The 23257-nt window shown below is 38.9% G+C and overlaps 1 non-coding gene across 1 annotated transcript; it reads right to left on the reverse strand.

Moving 5' to 3' along the window:
- Positions 1-22846: 22846 nt before the first annotated feature.
- On the reverse strand, positions 22847-22952 carry LOC122054309. The gene has a single exon (XR_006132637.1). It is a non-coding gene; the product is annotated as a small nucleolar RNA R71 (small nucleolar RNA).
- Positions 22953-23257: the final 305 nt, after the last annotated feature.

Raw genomic sequence — 23257 nt, forward strand, 5'->3', positions numbered from 1 at the left:
GACCACCTTGTTTCAGAAAACTCCCTTTTCCTGCAAAACAAAGTTAGTCCGAGGCAAATATGTATCCTGTAAAACAGATTGTTAGCACAGTTAAAGTTCAACAGATGGATAAAAAGAGTATGACTTAGATTCCGTCTTTCCGAGACCGGAATCTAGTCACGATCTCGACTTAGACATCTGAAATGGATCTAAGCCGGATCGACACCTAATGTCCCCTTTCCGGGAACGCGTCCTCACAGTCACTCCCCTCCAGTGACTTACCTCACTTACCTGCCAGACGTCCGGTCAGCCCGTCGACCCGTCTGGACTTCTCGCTAAGCGTCCGGTCAGCCCGTCGACCCGCTTGGACTTCTCGCCAACTATCCGGTTAGCCCGTCGACCTAGCTGGACTTCTCGCCAAGCGTCCGGTCAGCCCGTCGACCCGCTTGGACTTCGTGCCAGACATCTGGTCAGCCCGTCGACCTGTCTGGACTTCTCCTGCACACTCGATCAAAGTGTCAGACAACAACAAAACTAACTTAACCTATTTGTCATTCATCAAAACCTGGGTTAAATCGTTAGTGCTAACTGCACCAACACTTGTAAGTTTCGGCCAAGACATAAATTTAAGAGCTTAAAGAATTTAGGAACTAACTCAATGGTGCTTACCATATTTCTTGAAATGAATGCTATAAATATGGTTAAGGTTTCCATGCTTTATGTCCTTTAGAACCTTGTTTCACACTTGTTAAGATTCGGCCAAATGAGGTTTAAGGACTTGGAGAACTTAGAGTCTAAGTAAATCTTGTTTATAATATTTCCTATGAAAATGATATGTGAATGAATTAGGTTCTACATGCTTGGATGTTGTTTAAAACCTAAATGGGCACCTAAGAGGGTTTCGGCCATGATAAGAACCCAAAGGATTAGGAAGCTTAGTACCCAAATTAATCATGTTACATTGTTCCTTATGATTGGATGAGCACATGATATACTTTTTATGCTTAGACATGTATGCTTGTGAGCTATACCAAATGCGAATTTCTACGATATGTTATGAGTTCAAAATATGCATGTTTTATGTTATGATATGTGGGTAAATCTTACATGCTTTGGTGATATGATATGAGCTGAAAATATGCATGCTTATTTTATGATATGTGGTTAAATTATGCATGCTTTGATGCTATGTTTAGTGCTTAAAATATGCATGCTTTCATGATATGCTATGTGGTTAAATTATGCATGCTTTGATGCTATGTTTAGTGCTTAAAATATGCATGCTTTCATGATATGCTATGTGGTTAAATTATGCATGCTTGATGATATGCTTTATGCTTAAGATATGCATGTTTTTATGATCTATGCCTAAGTGATGCATATTGTTATTATATGATGTATGCCTAAGTGATGCATACTTTTATGGTATGATGTATGCCTAAGTGATGCATACCTTTATGACATGATGTATGCCTAAGTGATGCATACCTTTATGATATGATGTATGCCTAAGTGATGCATACTTTTATGACATGATGTATGCCTAAGTGATGCATACTTTTATGATATGATGTGTGCCTAAGTGACGCATGCTTTTATGATGTATTATATGTATAAGTATGACATGTACTTTACTTTATATGGCTTGTACCAAGGGTGGGCTCCATAAGCGCCCCGGGGTCGATGGAATAAGACTCGGGCCTCGTTAGGGATGAGCTCCTAAGTGCCCCTAGGTCGATGGAGTAAGACTCGGGCCTAGTATGTTTGCCTTGTAGGGTTCAAGACTTGCTACCTTGGACCTACATAGGTTACGCGCAATATGTAAGTGGTACATAGCCGGGATCACCTTTAAGTTGAGATTATGTTCAAGTATATATATATGTAAGAAGAAATGGTTTTAAAGATCATGAGACATACACATGTTTTTGGGATACATGTTTTTCAAAATCATATGCATATACCTTATGATGATTTATATGCCATGGTTAGATATGATTAGGTTATGTTCCATGATATGTTCATGTGTATGATATGCCATGACTCCTTATGATGATATGCCATGATTAGATACGATTATGTTATGCTTCATGCTATGCTTTACGCTATGATATGCCATGACTAGTTATGATTTCTTCATGTTGCATGATATGCTTAAAAGAGTATGTTACATTATGTCATGACTAGTTGAAGTGATGCCATGTTGAGACATTATTTGATTATACTATGATTTTCGATTTTAGTGAGTAGGAAAGGAACTTACTGAGCCATGAGTGCTCACAGCTTACTGTCCTTGTACCACAGATAAAGGAAAAAGCTGGATGAGCTAGAGGAGCAGTAGGAGAGGCAAGGAGATGTGTGTGGCGGTGGCTAGGCAACTAAATAAGAACCTGCTTTAAAACTTTTAAGAACTACGCTTTGGTATCATGAATTATAGTACTATATGTGTGACTTGATGTTATGTTTCTACTAAATTTGTTATCATGTTATTGATGCACTGATAGTGTAGTTCGGATTTAATAAAAAGGAAAACAAAAGAAAAGTTTTTATTAAACTAAGAAAATTATTTTAAGTCTTCCGCTGTTATTTGTACATAGAGTATCGTAGCCCCGTCCCTTAGGGTTAGCAGGGAGGGCGGGCGTTACAGCATCTCCGACGATGGGTGGTGGCAATCGAGTGAAGACAACCGACGATCAGGCAACCAACGATTGAAGGTGTCGAGGTTGGATGCGACGACCCCAGCTGTGACAATGCTGACCACGTTTAGGGCAGAGACGATCTGGGTTGGTTGCGTGGTGGAATGACTCCTCAACGCATTGGGAGGAAGGGGGAGGCAATGACATGCTCTCCCGCGACCGGCGGCTGGATCGATAAGAGCTCGACACCGGTGAATCGAAAGAGGAAGGCTCGCGGAGGAGATGAGGATGTGTTGGCGATATCAAGGAGGAAAAGAGTCAGGAGAAAATGAGAAAAAAAAGCTAAGTTTTCCAATTAAACCTTATGTTAATGGAATTAATCAACTCCCACTTAAGGGATATTCCAAATATGCTTTCTCTAACCCTAATCGATTTATCCACTAAAACATGTCATACGGACTCCGTTTAAATCCAGAAAAATTTCTAAAAATTCCTAAAAAATCCAATAAGGTTATTTCTCTAATAACACTTATTTTTAATTATTATTTGGGTGTTATATTTTATATTCTCCCCCACTTATAAAAATTTGGTCCCCAAATTTACTGCTCAACTCAGGAATCCTCATCCAAGGGTAACAACCAAGTAACATATTCATATACCACTCCATCCAAATATCATGAACAATTGTCCAACTGTAAAGGATGACTCTGTGGGTTATGAGTTCATCTTGCTTCCGCTACTTCCACACTACTGCCTAGTTAACTGTGGGTAGGATCTACTAGTCACAAATGATCCTCACACGAAATCCATAACACCTAGTATCAACAAATCCTCCAACATCTATATAGTGCGCTCAGACTGTTCATCTGTCTGAGGGTAGAAAGTTGTACCAAAATAGAGCTCTATAATCATGGTCTGCTGTAAACTTTGTCAGAATTGTGATGTGGATCACGGATCTCAAACCGATAGAATACTCAAAGATATACCATAAGGTCTAGCAATCTCTCTATAGTATAACCCTTGCTAATCAATCCAAAGAATCCATCCTACGGATCGATAGAAAGGAAACAAATTAGTCAACTAATCAATGATTACCCAACACATCATATCCTCTCCATGTCTTGGGTAATCCCACAACAAAGTCCATCATAACATGCTCCCAACTCCTCTCTAGTATCTGAATCAACGGAAACAATCTAGCTAGTCTCTGATGCTCAGCTTTCTCTTGCTAACATAATAGACATCAAGCTACAAAATCCGCAATGTCTTTCTTCATGTCATTCAACCAATAGGAATGCTCGAAATCTCTACATTTGGGCACCACCCAAATTTATCGCAAATCTCGAACGATGTGCTTTCTGCAGTAACTCCTCCCAGGAAGGAAGTGACTCAGGAGCACATTTAATCTCCCACAGAAATAAAGAATCTCATTCTCATCAGACAAGAATTTTATCTACTCGCATGAGACTGCTCCACTCATACTACATCAAAACTACACCTAACCCCTGGTATGATACATCTGTGTAGAGTGCAAATTCGTCCACACTAGAAGGTAAACCTAAGACCAGTGTAGTTATTAGTCTTTATTTCAACCCCTGAAACTAGTCTCATAAGCATGTGTCCAGGTAAGTTCCATACTCTTCCTAGACAATCTAGTCAATGACATATCTATGTTGGAAATACCATCTACAAGTCTTCGATAATGTCCAACTAGACCAAGGAAGCTGCGAGTCTCCTATACAGACTTTGGCTACTCCCAACTGGTAACAGTCTCTATTTTTTGTGAATCCACTGATATGCCTCTGCTGGAAACAATATGTTCCTAGAATTCCACAGGAGACAATTAAAATACGCACTACTAAAATTCGCATAGAGATGTTCCCATCAAAACATCTCCAGAAGTATGCAAAGATAATGCTCGTGATCCACCTCTGATCGAGAATATATCATATATTGTCAATGAAGACAAAGATAACTGATCCAAATTCCCTATGAATTACAGATTCATTGAGTCCATGAAAACATTTATGGCACTGGTTAGCCTAAATGGCAATACGAAGGATTCATAATATCCATACAACAGACACCCTCAACTGTAAGATCATCGACGAATCTATAATCTGATCACTAATTACAAATCACCAAATCCATAAATATCACATATATGCTACTCCTCATGTCACTATCATCACTAACAAATACCAAATAATAGACCACCAAGTCAAATATCTACTAATAGATCATCAAAAGACAACATATAATCTCACAATATCCATCAATCTCAAATCGTACATAATAATAATCAAACCTGATAACTCCCCAATAACTAATTCTCATCATATCGGGTGCCCCAATACCCATAATAAAGAAATTGTTAGGATGTATACTAAAAGCTTAGTTTTTTTGTATGAACATTTATTTTGAAATGAGAATCACATTGGTCAAATGTCTGTATTTAGTTAAATACAGTTGTCCATTTAATTTATATTGTAGATAACATGATGTGTGGTGTCACACAGAAGATCATGTTTCAGTTCCTTATAAATTATAAATAGAAGATCACAACCAAGATGGATTGGGACAAACCATTAGAATGGTTGTAGTGTAATTTGGTATTAGTTTATCTTGACTATAAAATTACACTAGTACATTATGTGCGTATTGAGCAGGACCATTTGAGGTTGTTCCTTTTATACTGACTGCATAAAAGAACAGAATCTCTGTTATTATGAATGTGCATACTCGTAATCCCGATATAATAACAATCACATATACTTAGTATTTATTTCTTTAATTTATCAAAAGGTGAGATTTATTCATTAAATCAATATGCTCGATAAGTTGGGAAATAATATTATTTATATGGTGTGTTGTTGATTATAAAAGGAAACTGTGTCCTAGTTATCTAGGTTGATGATGTCGCCTTGAGGAGCTCATAAGGATTGTCATGTAAACCCTACAGGTGAACTTAGTCCGACATGACAATGAAGTTGGGTGATACTACTCTTGGAGCTAAATGTTAATTAAGTGAGTTGTCAGTAACTCATTTAATTAATGGACATTCGATATCTTAAACATAGGGAGATTAACACACTCATGATTAGAAGGAGCTCATAATGTAATATGGGATTAGTGTAGTAGTTCAATAATAACTTTTTAGTGGTATGAGTTATTATTGATGAACTTGAGTTGGGTGTTCAGGTCGAACACAGGAAGCTCAAGCTCATCAAGAGGCCAAAACCAATTCCTCCTCTAGGTCCCTGTTGTAGCCTCTATAAAGCCTCGCATTCACCCATTTTGCTGATCCTTCATACCCAAGAAAGGGGTCGACCACATCCTTGCTTGGTGCCCAAGCAAGTGGCCGGCCAAGCCTTGCTTGGTGCCTAAGTTGTGGGTCGGCCAAGCCTTGCTTGGTGTCCAAGCATGGGGCTGGCCATACCATAAAAGAAGAGAAAAGGAAGTTTTTATTTAAAATAAAATTTTGTTAAAATCTTTCCTTTTATGGTTATCTACAATGGTTTAAAAGAGAGATTTTAATTTTGTTAGAATCTTTCCTTTTTTGTAAATAACCATTATAGGAATAAAAGGAGATTTTGTTTAAAACAAAATTTTGTTATCTTTCCTTTTATAACTATTTACAATGGTTTAAAAGAGAGATTTTAATTTTTATTAAAATCTTTCTTTTTTTTTGTAAACCATCCACAATAGAAATAAAAGGAAAATTTTATTAAAACTTTCCTTTTTTGCTGCTAGAAAAGAATATAAAAGAAGAGGAGGGTGGTGCCTAAAGACAACCTAAGTTCTCTCTCTTTTATTCTCTTTGGTGGCTGACCTCTTCTTCTCTCTATCTCTTTTTAAGTCGGCACCCCACTTCTTCTCTTTATTCCCTCTAGGGCCAATGCCCATCTCACCTTGGTGGTCATGGCTTAGAGGAGAAGAAGAAGAAGAGAAGAAGCCCTTGGTGGCCGATTGCTTGGAGGAGAAGAAGAAGAAGGAGGAGGAGGAGGCACCTCTTCACTTTATATTCTTTTGTGGCTAAAAGTTTGGAAAGGAAGGAGAAGGTCGGGTGTCTTTGTCTTGGAAGATTGTCGCCCACACGACGTCCAAGAAGAGGAGAGGAATACAGCAGAAGATCAAGAGGTCTTTAAGATACAAAGAAAGGTATAACTAGTTAATTGTTTCCGCTGTGTACTAGTTTAGTTTTCTTTTTTATAGATCCTGAAATACCAACACAAGAGGCTAGTGATCTTGTGCTTCAATTGAGGTCTTTGTAGTTTAACCTAAGGTTATTGTAAGGAGTTTAAATATTCAATTTCTTTGAAAGGCTTTGTCTAGGAAGTGGTGGATGATCCGATACCCAAGAAGGCCGAGTACCTCGCCAACAATCTGGAAGCCAATCCTTGAAATAGATATTTAATCAACTTCTGTAATATGGTTTAACTTCTGATGAACACATGGGTTAAACTTGGATTAATAATATTAAGTTTCGTTTGCAATCCATGTTTAACTTCTGAAAAGCACATGGGTTGCTAGGAAAAGTTCTGTGCTTGTACAAATTTTTGTACAGAGGAAACAGAATGGAATTCCGAGTAGCGCCAATAGAAATGATAATATAAAAACCAAAGGGTCACTTATCCTCTTGACTGAGAGTCTACCCATCGAAGAATATCACCACAAATCTCATAATTATACCTGAAGAATATCCTTTGATAACTGTCGACAAAAGATTGAATACTTGATCTGAATTATGGACTTCAAGACCTTTAGTAAATGATCATATGGTCAAGGTCTTGAGCTACTTATGGAGACAATGATAGTTGAGTCAACTAACCATCGCTAATAAACCATCATGCCACCAAAGGAGGTAGAGAAGTCCTCTCCCTCTCAAAGTAATCACCAAGTGATGTCTCGTTCTCAAAATAGTCTTCTACATCTTCCTTCACGTGATGCTTGGTCATGCAAAGGAAACGCAGCTAACATCATTTGCCCCTCATCAGTACAAGTCATATGTCTGAATGTACTCTCCAAGTTATACAACCAAGTAATAGTTGTATCCCGTCAGTGTTAAACAGCTAGCTCTACACTTTTCCACATCAGTGGGGTCATCTATCCAAATATACCTTTTAAATTATCCAACCAGGTACAAACAGTTCATGGTCAAAATCCCCATGAAATATGATACATCGATCCTCTATAGACTGGTCGAGTCAACAATGGTATGCATCCAATACAATCCTTTCTACATCCGAACAAGCCATGTACCCTAACGTACCTTCCAGGTTATCTAACCAAATAGAAGTAACTCAAAGGTAAGAATCTCTATGTAACAGAGTAAGTCAATCCCCTACTGATCGAACCCATAAAAGTAAATTGGTCCTCTACTGACCAAACTAACTAAGGCAAATCAGTACTCTATTGACTGAGTCAACATGAGTATGCAAGTACTATCCACTACCCAACTAATAATAGCAGAGGTGGTATGTGACTCAAACTCTCATCCAACTAGTAGTAACAAAAACTAGTAATACCGGTGGTATGGTACAAGGAATCCCTTGAGACGGTAATCTCTAATCTCTAATAGGGTCTGATATGTTGGGTTTTTTGGGCCGCGAAAATCGCTTTTTCGCCTCGCGGAAACCCCGAAACTCCCTAGCCAACGGATCCGTGCAAAGAAAAATTTTCGAAAAACTACGAGTACGAGTTTACCTAGATCTACACTTAGATCTACATGGAGAAAATCTTATACCTTCGATGCGTGCCCTTCGCGTATCCCGCTCGTCCAAGGTACGTCGAATCTCGAGATTGTCAACGTAGACAATCCTCTAGAAGTATCCACATGAACAAGATGTGTTCTCTAACACTCAAGGATGGAGAAGAGAGCACCACAAGTGTGCTAGCACTTTCTAGGGCTCTCGGATGGGATTGGAAGAAGAAGAAAAGAAAAGAAGAGAACACACTCCTCTAAAATCTCTATGTGACTTTCACTAACCTTTCTTCTTGGATTAGATTCACTCTCCTTTCTTCTCCCTTGCTTGAAACCCACGACCAAGAGAAGAGAAGGAGCAAAAAGAGAGCTTGAGGAAGAAGATGATGTGAATGTGAGTGAATGAAAAATTCATTCTCATTCAAAACCAAAAAGGTAACCCCCATTTTCATTAAATGTGGCCATTAAAGAGAATAGATTCGTAACCCCCATGAGGTGGCACACTTTGATGATGTGACACATCATCATTAGTCCTCCTAATGCCAAATCACTAATGATGTGGCAATAGTCAAGTCAAACTTGACTCTTCCTCTTCCTCTCAAGTCAAGTCAAACTTGACTTAATCTCTCTCATGGTTGATCTAATTCAACCATTTAATTCAAGCCAATTTAATATAATGAATCTAATTCATTTAATTAAATTGATTCAATGAGTCATAATCTAAATTAGACTCATTGAACACATGAATCAACTTGAGTCCAACTCAATTAGCCCAATTAGTATTACTCTTAATCCAATTTGATTCATCACATGAATCTAATCCTCTTGGTTCATCATATGAACCTAATCTCCATCCACTTGTTCTTTGTGTGTGATCCAATAGGTTCTTGTAACGTCGGCAATGCCCCTAAACCCATTTAGGACCATAAGTAATGAGCGGTATCTAGCAATACATCATTACTACCCAAGTTACAAGAATGTTGAGATCCAACATCACCTTGTGACTACTAATTGTGACTCCTCACAATATATGACAAGTGTCCTTCTATCCTAGACATCTAGATTGATCAATGTGAGGCATAGACCGTGTCATCCTCTGATCAATCTAAATCTTGAACTCCAAGTAGACTCACTAAAACAAATGAGCTCAATATCTCATATTGACTCATTTGGGCATGGTCATGCACTTCGTGGTCTCACTCTATCAAGAATACCGATGTCTCTCCCGTCATATAGGAAGGATAGATCCCATCTACATCACTCATATCCCTCTGCATAATTCGTTACATACCCAGTAATCGCCTTTATAGTCCACCCAGTTACGGGTGACGTTTGACGAAACCAAAGTACATAACTCTTTATGTAGGGATCCATGGTGACTTCAGGTCCAAGGACTAGTAGTCATACTAATAGCCACATGAGAAAGTATATGACACTCATATAACGATCCATGATACTTTCTCATGGCGGGTCATTCAGTATACATTCTCTAATGCATACCCATGTGTCAACTTGATATCTCTATATCCATGACTTTTGAGATCAAGTCATCGAGTTGACCTACATGCTAGTTTTATTGCATTAACATTGTCCCTAAATGTTAATACTCGACTAGGAATGATTAAGAGTAGTGTTCCCTATATCATCTCACTATCGGTTCAGCTAACCGATTGATATAGGTAAGAACCTTCTACTCAAGGATGTTATTATACTTAGTTTATTTGGCACCAATACAAGTAAGTATAATAACCAAAAACCAAATGCCTTTATTTATATAGAATATGATACAACAAGTCCATAATACAATCATCAAATGATTGGCTCTAGGGCTCTAGCTAACAATCTCCCACTAGCACTAGTGCCAATCAGTGTAGGCTCTAAGCCCCAATGACTTAGTGTGACCATCATGCTTCCTCTGTGCCAAAGCCTTGGTCAAGGGATCTACGATGTTAACCTCTGTGGGTACTCTGCAAATCTTCACATCTCCTATCTCGATAATCTCTCGAATGAGATGGAAGCGCCGTAGTATGTGTTTGGTCCGCTGGTGTGAGCGAGGTTCCTTCGCCTATGCTATAGCTCCATTGTTGTCACAATAGAGCTCAATAAGGTCAGCAATGCTAGGAACCACCCCAAGTTCAGTGATGAACTTGCGAATCCAAACTGCCTCCTTTGCGCCTCGATGCAAAGAATATACTCGCCTCTGTCAGAATCACTACTATGTCCCGCTCAACTCTTCCAGCTCACAGCACCACCATTAATGCAAAACACGAACCCCGACTGCGATCTATAGTCATCCTGGTCGGTCTGGAAACTAGCATCACTGTAACCCTTTACAGCTAGCTCATCATTGCCTTCATATATCAAGAAATATTCTTTAGTCCTTCTTAAGTACTTAAGAATATTCTTGACCGCTATCCAGTGACTTTCACCTGGATCTGACTGGTATCTGCTCGTCATGCTCAAAGCATACGAGACATCAGGTCGAGTACATATCATGGCGTACATGATAGATCCTATGGCTGAAGCATAAGGGATCTGATCCATGCGGTCTCTCTCCTCTCTAGAAGAGGGGCCCTGAGTCTACGAAAGATTCACGCCATGTGACATCGGCAGAAATCCCTTCTTGGAGTTCTGCATGGCAAACCGAAGGAGTACCTTGTCAATATATGTACTCTGACTTAGGCCAAACAATCTCTTAGATCTATCTCTATAGATCTATATCCCTAGAATGCGGGGTGCCTCACCTAAGTCCTTCATTGAGAAGCAACTCCGTAGCCAGGTCTTGACAGACTGAAGCATAGGGATGTCCTTCCCAATGAGTAGTATGTCATCCACATACAATATGAGGAAGACAACTATGTCCCCTACAACCTTCTTGTAGACACAAGGCTCATCTTCATTCTTGATGAAACCAAACTATTTGATTGCATCATCGAATCGAAGATTCCAGCTCCGAGAAGCTTGCTTTAGTCCATAAATGGACCTATGCAGCTTGCATACTCTGCTAGTATGCTTTGGATCTACAAAACCCTCAGGTTGTGTCATGTACACATCCTCGAGTAGGTTTCCATTCAGAAATGCGATTTTGACGTCCATCTGCTAGATCTCGTAATCGTGGTAAGCTGCAATAGCATGCATGATCCGAATGGACTTAAACATCGCTACTGGAGAAAAGGTTTCATCATAGTCAATACCATGAATATGCTTGAAACCTTTAGCTACCAACCGACCCTTATAGATAAGTCCATCCATGTCAGTCTTTCTCTTAAAGACCCACTTACACCCAATGGGTTTTACCCCTTCAGGTGGATCAACCAAAGTCCATACTTGGTTGGTGTACATGGATTCCATCTCGGATCTCATGGCCTCTAGCCATTTCTCGGAATCTGGTCTCACCACAGCTTCCTGATAGGTGGTAGACTCATCCTCTATGAGCACAACGTCATCATGGTCAGACAAGAGAAATGAGTATCTCTCAGGCTGGCGACGTACCCTATCAGACCTGCGAAGATGTATGTATACTTGAACTGGTTGTTGTTCCTCAACTCTTTGTGGAACAACATCATCCACAACACTTTGTGGTTCCAGTTCAACTTCCATCGAGGTTTCAGTGCTAGGATCCACATCTTGAACTTCTTCAAGATCGAATGTACTCCCACTAGTCTTTCTAGAAATAAAGTCCCTTTCTAGAAAGACTCCAGTCTTTGCCACAACTATCTTATGCTGACTGGGAATGTAGAAGTAATATCCCTTAGTTTCCTTGGGATATCCAATAAAGTAGCACTTGTCGGATTTGGGTCCTAACTTGTCTGAGACTTGACGTCGAACGTAAACCTCACAACTCCAAATCCTCATGAAAGACACCTGGGCATCTCTCCCAGTCCATATCCTATATGGTGTATTTATCACGGCCTTGGATGGAACTCGGTTGAGTATAAAAGCTGCCATATCTAAAGCATAGCCCCAAAGGTATGTCGGAAGATCTGTGTGACTCATCATAGATCGTACCATATCTAATAGGATATGATTCCTCCTTTCGGATACACCATTCCACTGTGGTGTTCCAGGAGGAGTGAGTTGGAATAGAATCCACACTCAGCTAGATAGTCACGGAACTCATGGCTAAGGTATTCTCCACCTCGATCGGATCGAAGTATCTTAATACTCTTGCCAAGCTGGTTCTTTACTTCATTCTTGAATTCTTTGAACTTTTCAAAGGATTCAGACTTATGTGTCATCAATTACACATAACCATATCTACTGAAGTCATCAGTAAATGTGATGAAGTACCTATAACTGCCTCTAGCAGCGATATTGAAAGGGCCACATACATCACTATGTATGAGTCCTAACAAATCAGTCGCTCTTTCGCTGTGCCCATTAAAGGGAGTCTTGGTCATCTTACCTAATAGGCATGACTCACACGTCTCATAAGATTCAAAATCAAATGAGTCCAGCAAACCATCCTTATGGAGTTGGGATAAGCGCTTGTCATTTATATGACCTAAGCGACAGTGCCAGAGGTAGGTTTGGTTCATGTCATTTGACTAGAACCTCTTGGTATTTATGTTATAGATAGGGCTCTCAAGGTCTAGAATATAAAGTCCGTTTATCAGAGGTGCACTACAATAGAACATATCGTTTAAATAGACGGAACAACATTTGTTCTTTATTGTAAACGAAAATCCTTTCTTGTCTAAACAAGAAACTGAAATCATGTTCTTAGTCAAGGCAGACACATAACAACACTCATCTAATTTTAGTATAAGCCCAGAGGGTAGAGATAGATAGTAAGTTCCTACAGTAATAGCAACAACCCATGCTCAATTGCCTACTCGTAGGTCTACCTCACCCTTCGTCAATGCCCTGCTATTTCTCAGCGCTTGTACGTTAGTACAAATGTGCGAAGCACATCCGATATCTAATACCCACGATGAAGAAATAGAGAGGTAAACTTCTATAACATGTATACCTGAAGTAGAAATCTTATTTCTCTTCTTCTTAAGATCTTCCAAGTATTCTTTGGAGTTCCTCTTCCAGTGCCTTGCTTGTCCTTGATATAGGTGACAAAGATGTTCAACCATATCGTAAGCGCCCATCAGCTCATGTTGCTTCTGAAGCTCAGAGTTCATGGTCGCGAGCATAAGACAGGACACATCTAATGCATCATCTTGATGCTTCTTGTAAGCATCTCGGTCTGCTCGCGTGGCAGTGGCAGGAGGAGCCCCCAGAATGGGCTGCTCCAGAATGTACAATTTATGTTCTTGAGTGAGAACTATTCTCAAGTTCCTATACCAGTCCAGGAAATTTGCTCCGTTGAGCTTGTCCTTCTTAAGGACAGAACGCAGGGAGAAATTGTTTGTGTTTGACGTCATGGTAATCTACAACAGAAATAAATGCAGAAATAAATATCATATTCTTAATCATTTAATTAGGCCTTTAACTAAATGATGCTCCCACTGAATTCTATAATTCTTGTGGGACAAGATCCACATCATACTAACCCTTGAGTTAGCTTTGGCTAATACGCCCAAGACTTAGTATGATCGATAGGTAACGATTACCAATTACATCTCTATGCAACTCTTGTTTATAGGATCAAAATCCACATTTATATTAAAACTCGAGTTAGCTTTGGCTAATACGCCCAAGAGTTAATATAAACATGATTTTGACCTATCTACCAACCATTGGATAATGCCTATAGTTAAACTCGATCCAATTGAGTTAACTAGTTACTCAATCTAATTGAGTTGTACTCACCCATGCGTTGATAGGCGGGACCAAGATTGTCCCTCCGTACCCTACCAAGATAGTATGTGTTGCTCTGCTTTGGCAGATTCAACAACAACATGCGATCGAGGTAGTGGTAGGTATCACGGCATGGTAGGCATTATGAGTTGATGGGATTTAGATCTAATCTAAACGATGATGCGTATCATATACTCGATAGATCTAATCTAATCGAAGGGTGCATCATGTGCACGACTTAGATCTATTCTAATCGTTAGGCACTAATTAATTACTTAATTAACTAGCATGCATCACATACACACAAAAGCAATTAATTGAATAATTTTGTGATTATGTCATGGCCCTACTACGATCTTCTCAAGCCAATGAGAAGATCGGATGGTCAACCTAAGGTCAACAGCTTCTCAAGCTCCTTCCTTTGACCACCTTGTGTTGCTCGCGCCTTCCTCGTAACTCCGTCTTGAGTGGACCTTCCACCGCTTCAAAATTTACATTACATTCTAAAACTCGATTTACATTCGAGTCTAAATCTAATTTACAACAAGAATAAAAGAGAAAGGCACGACGCGCAGGTCGCGAAAAAAATAAAAATACAACACGCACATCACATCACGGCACGTAGGCCGTATTATGAATTACAACACAAATTATTCAATCGAATTGGGTCTTTGGGCCATAACTATCACAAAAATAATATATATTTCAAAATTATATATTTCTATAATTTTCTGTAATTTTTCTATAATTTTTACAATTTTTACGAGTACAATTTCCCGGCGGTTCCGTTTAGCGATTTTCGGGCGTAATCGCGGAACGAATCCCCTTGCGGGGCCAGGGGAAGCACCCCTACCCATGATCTAACCATCGCGAGGGTTCCTTTGCGATTCAACAGCGCCTTAGCCCGCTGTCCCAAAAAGTTTTGGGGCGAAACTATGCCGTTTTGGAAAATTCTTCTCGGTAGTCGAAGCCTATAAGTGTCGAAACACTTGTGCTTCGCTTCTACGAGAAAAATACCCATAAAAACTATAAAAATCATAAATTTACCGAATATTATAGACCTGAAAAGTTTTCATAAAACACAAAATAAACTCGTATTCGTCCTCGCACGTGGCTCTGATACCACTGTTGGGTTTTCGGGCCGCAAAAACTGCTTTTCCGCGTCGCAGAAACCCCGAAACCCCCTAGCCATTGGATCCGTGCGAAGAAAACTTTCGAAAATACGAGTATGAGTTTCAAACTATGATCCACAGTAGATCTACAAAGGGAAAAATATTTTATACCTTCGATGCGTGCCCTTCGCGTATTCCGCTCGTCCAAGGTACGTCGGATCTCGAGATTGTCAACGTAGACAATCCTCTAGAAGTGTCCACACAAACAAGATGTGTTCTCTAACACTCAAGGATGGAGAAGAGAGCACCACAAGTGTGCTAGCACTTTCTAGGGCTCTCGGATGGGATTGGAAGAAGAAGAAAAGAAAAGAAGAGAACACACTCCTCTAAAATCTCTATGTGACTTTCACTAACCTTTCTTCTTGGATTAGATTCACTCTCCTTTCTTCTCCCTTGCTTGAAACCCACGACCAAGAGAAGAGAAGGAGCAAAAAGAGAGCTTGAGGAAGAAGATGATGTGAATGTGAGTGAATGAAAAATTCATTCTCATTCAAAACCAAAAAGGTAACCCCCATTTTCATTAAATGTGGCCATTAAAGAGAATAGATTCGTAACCCCCATGAGGTGGCACACTTTGATGATGTGACACATCATCATTAGTCCTCCTAATGCCAAATCACTAATGATGTGGCAATAGTCAAGTCAAACTTGACTCTTCCTCTTCCTCTCAAGTCAAGTCAAACTTGACTTAATCTCTCTCATGGTTGATCTAATTCAACCATTTAATTCAAGCCAATTTAATATAATGAATCTAATTCATTTAATTAAATTGATTCAATGAGTCATAATCTAAATTAGACTCATTGAACACATGAATCAACTTGAGTCCAACTCAATTAGCCCAATTAGTATTACTCTTAATCCAATTTGATTCATCACATGAATCTAATCCTCTTGGTTCATCATATGAACCTAATCTCCATCCACTTGTTCTTTGTGTGTGATCCAATAGGTTCTTGTAATGTCGGCAATGCCCCTAAACCCATTTAGGACCATAAGTAATGAGCGGTATCTAGCAATACATCATTACTACCCAAGTTACAAGAATGTTGAGATCCAACATCACCTTGTGACTACTAATTGTGACTCCTCACAATATATGACAAGTGTCCTTCTATCCTAGACATCTAGATTGATCAATGTGAGGCATAGACCGTGTCATCCTCTGATCAATCTAAATCTTGAACTCCAAGTAGACTCACTAAAACAAATGAGCTCAATATCTCATATTGACTCATTTGGGCATGACCATGCACTTCGTGGTCTCACTCTATCAAGAATACCGATGTCTCTCCCGTCATATAGGAGGGATAGATCCCATCTACATCACTCACATCCCTCTGCATAATTCGTTACATACCCAGTAATCGCCTTTATAGTCCACCCAGTTACGGGTGACGTTTGACGAAACCAAAGTACATAACTCTTTATGTAGGGATCCATGGTGACTTCAGGTCTAAGGACTAGTAGTCATACTAATAGCCACATGAGAAAGTATATGACACTCATATAACGATCCATGATACTTTCTCATAGCGGGTCATTCAGTATACATTCTCTAATGCATACCCATGTGTCAACTTGATATCTCTATATCCATGACTTGTGAGATCAAGTCATCGAGTTGACCTACATGCTAGTCTTATTGCATTAACATTGTCCCTGAATGTTAATACTTGACTATGAATGATTAAGAGTAGTGTTCCCTATATCATCTTACTATCGGTTCAGCTAATCGATTGATATAGGTAAGAACTGTAACGACCCGACCCTCTTGGCCCATTTGGCGACCTCTGATGTCGTCGACCGTCGGCCCTTATGTCGTCGGCCCATTTGGCGACCTCTAATGTCGTCGACCGACGACCCTTGGCCGTGCCGTTACTCACTAGGACTTTCCACCCCTGGTCAGTGGATTTTTGCCTCCCCCAGGATTCGAACTCTAAACCTCCAGCCTTAAGTAGTAGAGTTTATGAATCCTGATAACCAAGTGAGATGCTCTCAACCTGTAACGCCCGCCCTCCCTGCTAACCCTAAGGGACGGGACTACGATACTCTATGTACAAATAACAGCGGAAGACTTAAAATAATTTTCTTAGATTAATAAAAACTTTTCTTTTGTTTTCCTTTTTATCAAATCCGAACTACACTATCAGTGCCTCAATAACATGATAACAAATTTAGTAGAAACATAACATCAAGTCACACATATGGTACTACAATTCATGATACCAAAGCGTAGTTCTTTAAAAGTTTTAAAGCAGGTTCTTATTTGGTTGCCTAGCCACCGCCACACACATCTCCTTGCCTCTCCTGCTGCTTCTCTAGCTCATCCAGTTTTTTCCTTTATCTGTGGTACAAGGACAGTAAGCTGTGAGCACTCATGGCTCAGTAAGTTCCTTTCCTACTCACTAAAACCGAAAATCATAGTATAATCAAAGAATGTCTCAACATGGCATCACTTCAACTAGTCATGACATAATGTAACATACTCTTTTAAGCATACCATGCAACATGAAGAAATCATAACTAGTCATGGCATATCATAGCGTAAAGCATAGCATGAAGCATAACATAATCGTATCTAATCATGGCATATCATCATAAGGAGTCATGGCATATCATACACATGAACATATCATGGAACATAACATAATCATATCTAACCATGCATATAAATCATCATAAGGTATATGCATATGATTTTGAAAAACATGTATCCGAAAAACATGTGTATGTCTCATGATCTTTAAAACCATTTCTTCTTACATATATATACTTGAACATAATCTCAACTTAAAGGGGATCCCGGCTATGTACCACTTACATATTGCGCGCAACCTATGTAGGTCCAAGGTAGCAAGTCTTGAACCCTACAAGGCAAACATACTAGGCCCGAGTCTTACTCCATCAACCTAGGGGCACTTAGGAGCCCATCCCTAACGAGGCCCGAGTCTTATTCCATCGACCCCGGGGCGCTTATGGAGCTCACCCTTGGTACAAGCCATATAAAGTAAAGTACATGTCATACTTATACATATGATACATCATAAAAGCATGCATCACTTAGGCACACATCATATCATAAAAGTATGCATCACTTAGGCATACATCATGTCATAAAAGTATGCATCACTTAGGCATACATCATATCATAAAGGTATGCATCACTTAGGCATACATCATGTCATAAAGGTATGCATCACTTAGGCATACATCATACCATAAAAGTATGCATCACTTAGGCATACATCATATCATAACAATATGCATCACTTAGGCATACATCATATCATAGCAATATGCATCACTTAGGCATAGATCATAAAAACATGCATATCTTAAGCATAAAGCATATCATCAAGCATGCATAATTTAACCCCATAGCATATCATGAAAGCATGCATATTTTAAGCACTAAACATAGCATCAAAGCATGCATAATTTAACCACATAGCATATCATGAAAGCATGCATATTTTAAGCACTAAACATAGCATCAAAACATGCATAATTTAACCACATATCATAACATAAGCATGCATATTTTCAGCTCATATCATTTCACCAAAGGATGTAAGATTTACCCACATATCATAACATAAAACATGCATATTTTGAACTGATAACATATCGTAGAAATTCTCATTTGGTATAGCTCACAAGCATACATGTCTAAGCATAAGAGTATATCATGTGCTCATCCAATCATAAGGAACAATGTAACATGATTAATTTGGGTACTAAGCTTCCTAATCCTTTGGGTTCTTATCATGGCCGAAACCCTCTTAGGTGCCCATTTAGGTTTTAAACACATCCAAGCATGTAGAACCTAATTCATTCACATATCATTTTCATAGGAAGTATCATAACCAAGATTTACTTGGACTCTAAATTCTCCAAGTCCTTAAACCTCATTTGGCCGAATCTTAACAAGTGTGAAACAAGGTTCTAAAGGACATAAAGCATGGAAACCTTAACCATATTTATAGCATTCATTTCAAGAAATATGATAAGCACCATTGAGTTAGTTCCTAAATTCTTTAAGTTCTTAAATTTATGTCTTGGCCGAAACTTACAAGTACTCATTTAGGTTTTCAAGCAAGCATACAAGCATGTGAACTTACTCTAACATCATGTATAAATTCATAAATGGCATCATACAAGTGGTCATGGCCGAAACTTCCCTTAGCATCAATTTAGGTCACTAACAACATATAGCATGTGAATTTTTAGCTTTCTCCATTTCATATTTCATGGAGAGTGACATGAGCATGTTCAATGTAAGTTCTAGGGTTTCTAGGGCATGTATCCCTTCATGGCCAAGACCTTAAGGTGTCCATTTGAATCATAGTTAATTATATAAGCATGTGAACACAATCAACATGTTATCTCAATTTCATAAGAAGCATCTTTAACACATGAGGTCTAAATTTTAGGGTTTCTAGGTCTTTAAACCCTACATGGCCGAACCTCATCAAGCATAGAATTTGTTCAAATGGAATAAAAACATAGAAAGTCATAACACATTTCATAACATGTATAAAAGTCAAGCACTATAAGCATACATTTAAATTGTGTCTTAGGTTTCCTAGGTTTTTCCTTTCTTTATCTCATAGCATATGTTTGGCCGAAACCTTCCAAGTCTTTAAACTAGGTTTTATGTGGCCTAAAGTATGGAAAACCTAAACAAGTTTTATGGCAAAAATATCAAAGAACTATACATATAAATTTGGTTCACAACAAGCTAGGACCCTTGTGGTCATAATTATCATATATCATGCAACCAATTTTCCTATACTCTAATTAAGCATGGGAGCATTAAACAACTTTCATATCTTATTGTCATGGAGGTTTTGAGCATGTTAAAAATCTGTTTAAGATATTCTAAGCCATCCACCTTACCATGGCCGAAACATTAAGAGTGGTGTTCATGAGTTTCTATCAACATACAAGCATGCAACTTCTTTAAGAAACTCTATATTCTATCATATAAACATGGTGAGTTTAAATTCAAAGTATTCCTAACCCTAAACCCTTCCTTGGCCGAAACTTGTGAGTGGGATACTTTTTGTTCCAAGTAACTGATGTGCGTAGATTATATACTTTTTTATGCATGTTTTTATGCACATTTACATATTTTGAGCATGCTTGATCTATGCATTTTTATACTTTCAGCTTTCCTTTTAGCATATTTACTATTTTGGTTCGGAGATCTGCTTTTTGTGCATTTTCTGTACACAGGAGTCAATTTGGTGAAGAATCTACATCTTTGGGCATGCATTGGAGGAAACAAAGGGAGAAATCACCGGGCCGTGTACCTCACACGGCCCTGCATTGGTATGGAGCTCGGGCCGTGTGGAGTTTGGCACCAACAGAAGAGAAAGATGACATGGCCGTGTGAACCTCACACGACCGTGTCAAGATTTGAAGCCAACCAGAGCAGAAGCCTTACATGGCCGTGTGGATCTACACGGCCGTGTGAGATTTCCAGAGACCAAGCAGGCTGCGGCCGTGTGTACCACACGGCCGTGTAGCATTTCCAGAGACTAAGCAGGCTGTGGTCGTGTGCACCACACGACCGTGTAGCATTTCTAGAGAGCAGAAGGGTTCTGGCCGTGTGGAGTCACACGACCATGCAGCTTTGGCAGAGAGGGAACTAGACATGGCCGTGTGAATCTCACACGGCCGTGTCACGGGGCCGTGTGGCGCCCGATTCCCTCCTCTATTTAAACCCTTCTTCATGAATTGAAAAGGAGATCTCTCCCCTTTGGGAGAAGGCAAGATTTGGTGGTTTCCTCCAATTCTTGGGAGGATTTCTAGGCGATTCTAAGGGAGATCTCGACGATTTCGACTCCGGAGCGAGGATTGGATCCGAAGACGAGGCTTCTTCGTAGATAAGTTTTCTCTTTTCCCCTCTTCTTGATTTCTTGGATTGGGGATTTAAGAAATGCTTGTAATCTCTATTTCTTCGGGTTTTCTTCCTCGATTCATGGAGTAGATCTTGTATTCTAGGATTAAGGGAGTATTTGTATGGTGGATTGATGTAATCTCTTATGGATTTGCCATTTTCTTGTTTCAATGACATTGTCTTGCTTGTATCAATTAGATCTTGAATGATTAATGGTGATTTGTGCTTAATTCTCATTCTTGATTGATTGTTTGGATTTCTTGTGGACTTTGTAAAGATAAACTCTCACTCGATCATCCGAGGGATCCACGTGACAGGTGCAAGCCTGTGTAAGGACGTTTGAGAGATAATCTTGGAGAGGAAATAGGAATATTCAAGAGAGTAGGATGGATCTTGTGATTAGTTTCTTGTATCTTGATAGATTAATAAGTTGTGGGCTTCTATGTTGATATCCGAGGAAGGCATAGTAATAGGTGCGCTTCTGTGTAAGGACAATGTAGGTTCATGTCTAATTAATCCTATTTAGATACATTTCTCAGTCCTTACCCGGTTGTCTGTTGCAAGAGAGAACCGGCAACTTTCTACATGTTTGACAATTGAGGGATAAGAATTGGTGAACCATTTACATTCAAGAAATCTTACAAAGAAACCGAAACTCCTAGAATCTCCCTTTATCATAACCCAAAACACTAAACTCTTGTTTGTTGATCTTTAAGATTAGATTTGTTTACCTTTACTTTGCCTTTGAAATGATTGGATAGTTGTTTAGCTAATTCGCATTGAGACATTTCTAGTGCTTATTCCAGTCCCTGTGGATACGATAATCTTTTATATTACTTGCGACATTTCCATACACTTGCGGAGCGTAACAAGTTTTTGGCGCCGTTGCCGGGGACTGCGCTATAACATTAGGAATTATCAATTGAGTTAGACTAAACATAACTTTTCTTTCTTTCTTTACATTTTCATAGCTTTTCTTTTCTTGAATAACATTCTTGACAATTCTTTTTGTTGCAATTCTAATTCTAATTCTAACTTTGCATTCTTGATTTCTAGCACTCTAATCTAACTTTTCTCTGTTTTCTCTTTTGATCTAGTTTCTTTCTTCTTTTCTTTTGTAAACATATCTTGCAATCTTTAGCATATGAATTATTCTAGATATTTTTCTTTTTTCCTTTTATCTTTTCTTTCTTGTTTTCATTATGCACTTTCTTTCTTGCAATTTAAATTCTGCATTTGCTTTCTTGCTTTTCATATTGCATTTTATTTCTTGTTTTTGATTCTTGATAATCTTCTTTTTCTTCTTGAATATCCATGAGCACTAACATGTCAAGCAGGCCCATGAGAAATTTTTCTACACCCTTTTCTGCAAGATTTTTATCTCCCATTGTGCAACCTCAAATTGAAGCAGAAAGTTTCCAACTAGACCCAGAGATAATTTTCATGATACAAGGTCACAAATTTGGAGGAGAAGTATCAGAAAGTCCTTATCTGCATCTTGAAACATTTTTAGAGATTTGTGATTTGGTGAAATGTGAAGGAGTATCAGCAGATGCAGTTCGATTGATGACATTTCCTTTCAGTATCAAGGATAAAGCAAGGACTTGGCTATATTCTCTCTGTCCTCAAAGCATCACAAGTTGGGAACAATTGGAGAAGCAATTTCTGAATCATTTTTTCCCTCCAAGTAGAACGGTGTATATGAGGAATTACATAACAAATTTTGCTCAGGCATATGGAGAATCATTATTTGAAGCATGGGATAGATTCAAGAGTCTTCAAAGACAGTGCCCTCATCATGGTTTTGAAAAATGGTTGATTTTGCACATATTCTATGGGGGAATTTCTTCCTCAGACAAGACTTTATTGGATTCATCAGCTGGAGTAGACAAAAGTGTAGATGAAGCTTATTCGTTAATTGATCAAGTGACATTGAACCTCCATGAATGGTCGAACAAAAGTTGGATGGAATTTCCCTCAGATATTCAAGAAGTGAAAGCCATAAATATAAGAGAGCCTGTCAAACAAAATGAAATTCAACCACCTAAAAATGTTGAAATTCACAAGTCACAGAGTGAGGAGTTCAAACATTTGGGGGCAAAGCTTGATA

The sequence above is a fragment of the Zingiber officinale genome, chromosome 3A (assembly GCF_018446385.1).
Source record: "Zingiber officinale cultivar Zhangliang chromosome 3A, Zo_v1.1, whole genome shotgun sequence".
NCBI classification, from domain to species: domain Eukaryota; kingdom Viridiplantae; phylum Streptophyta; class Magnoliopsida; order Zingiberales; family Zingiberaceae; genus Zingiber; species Zingiber officinale.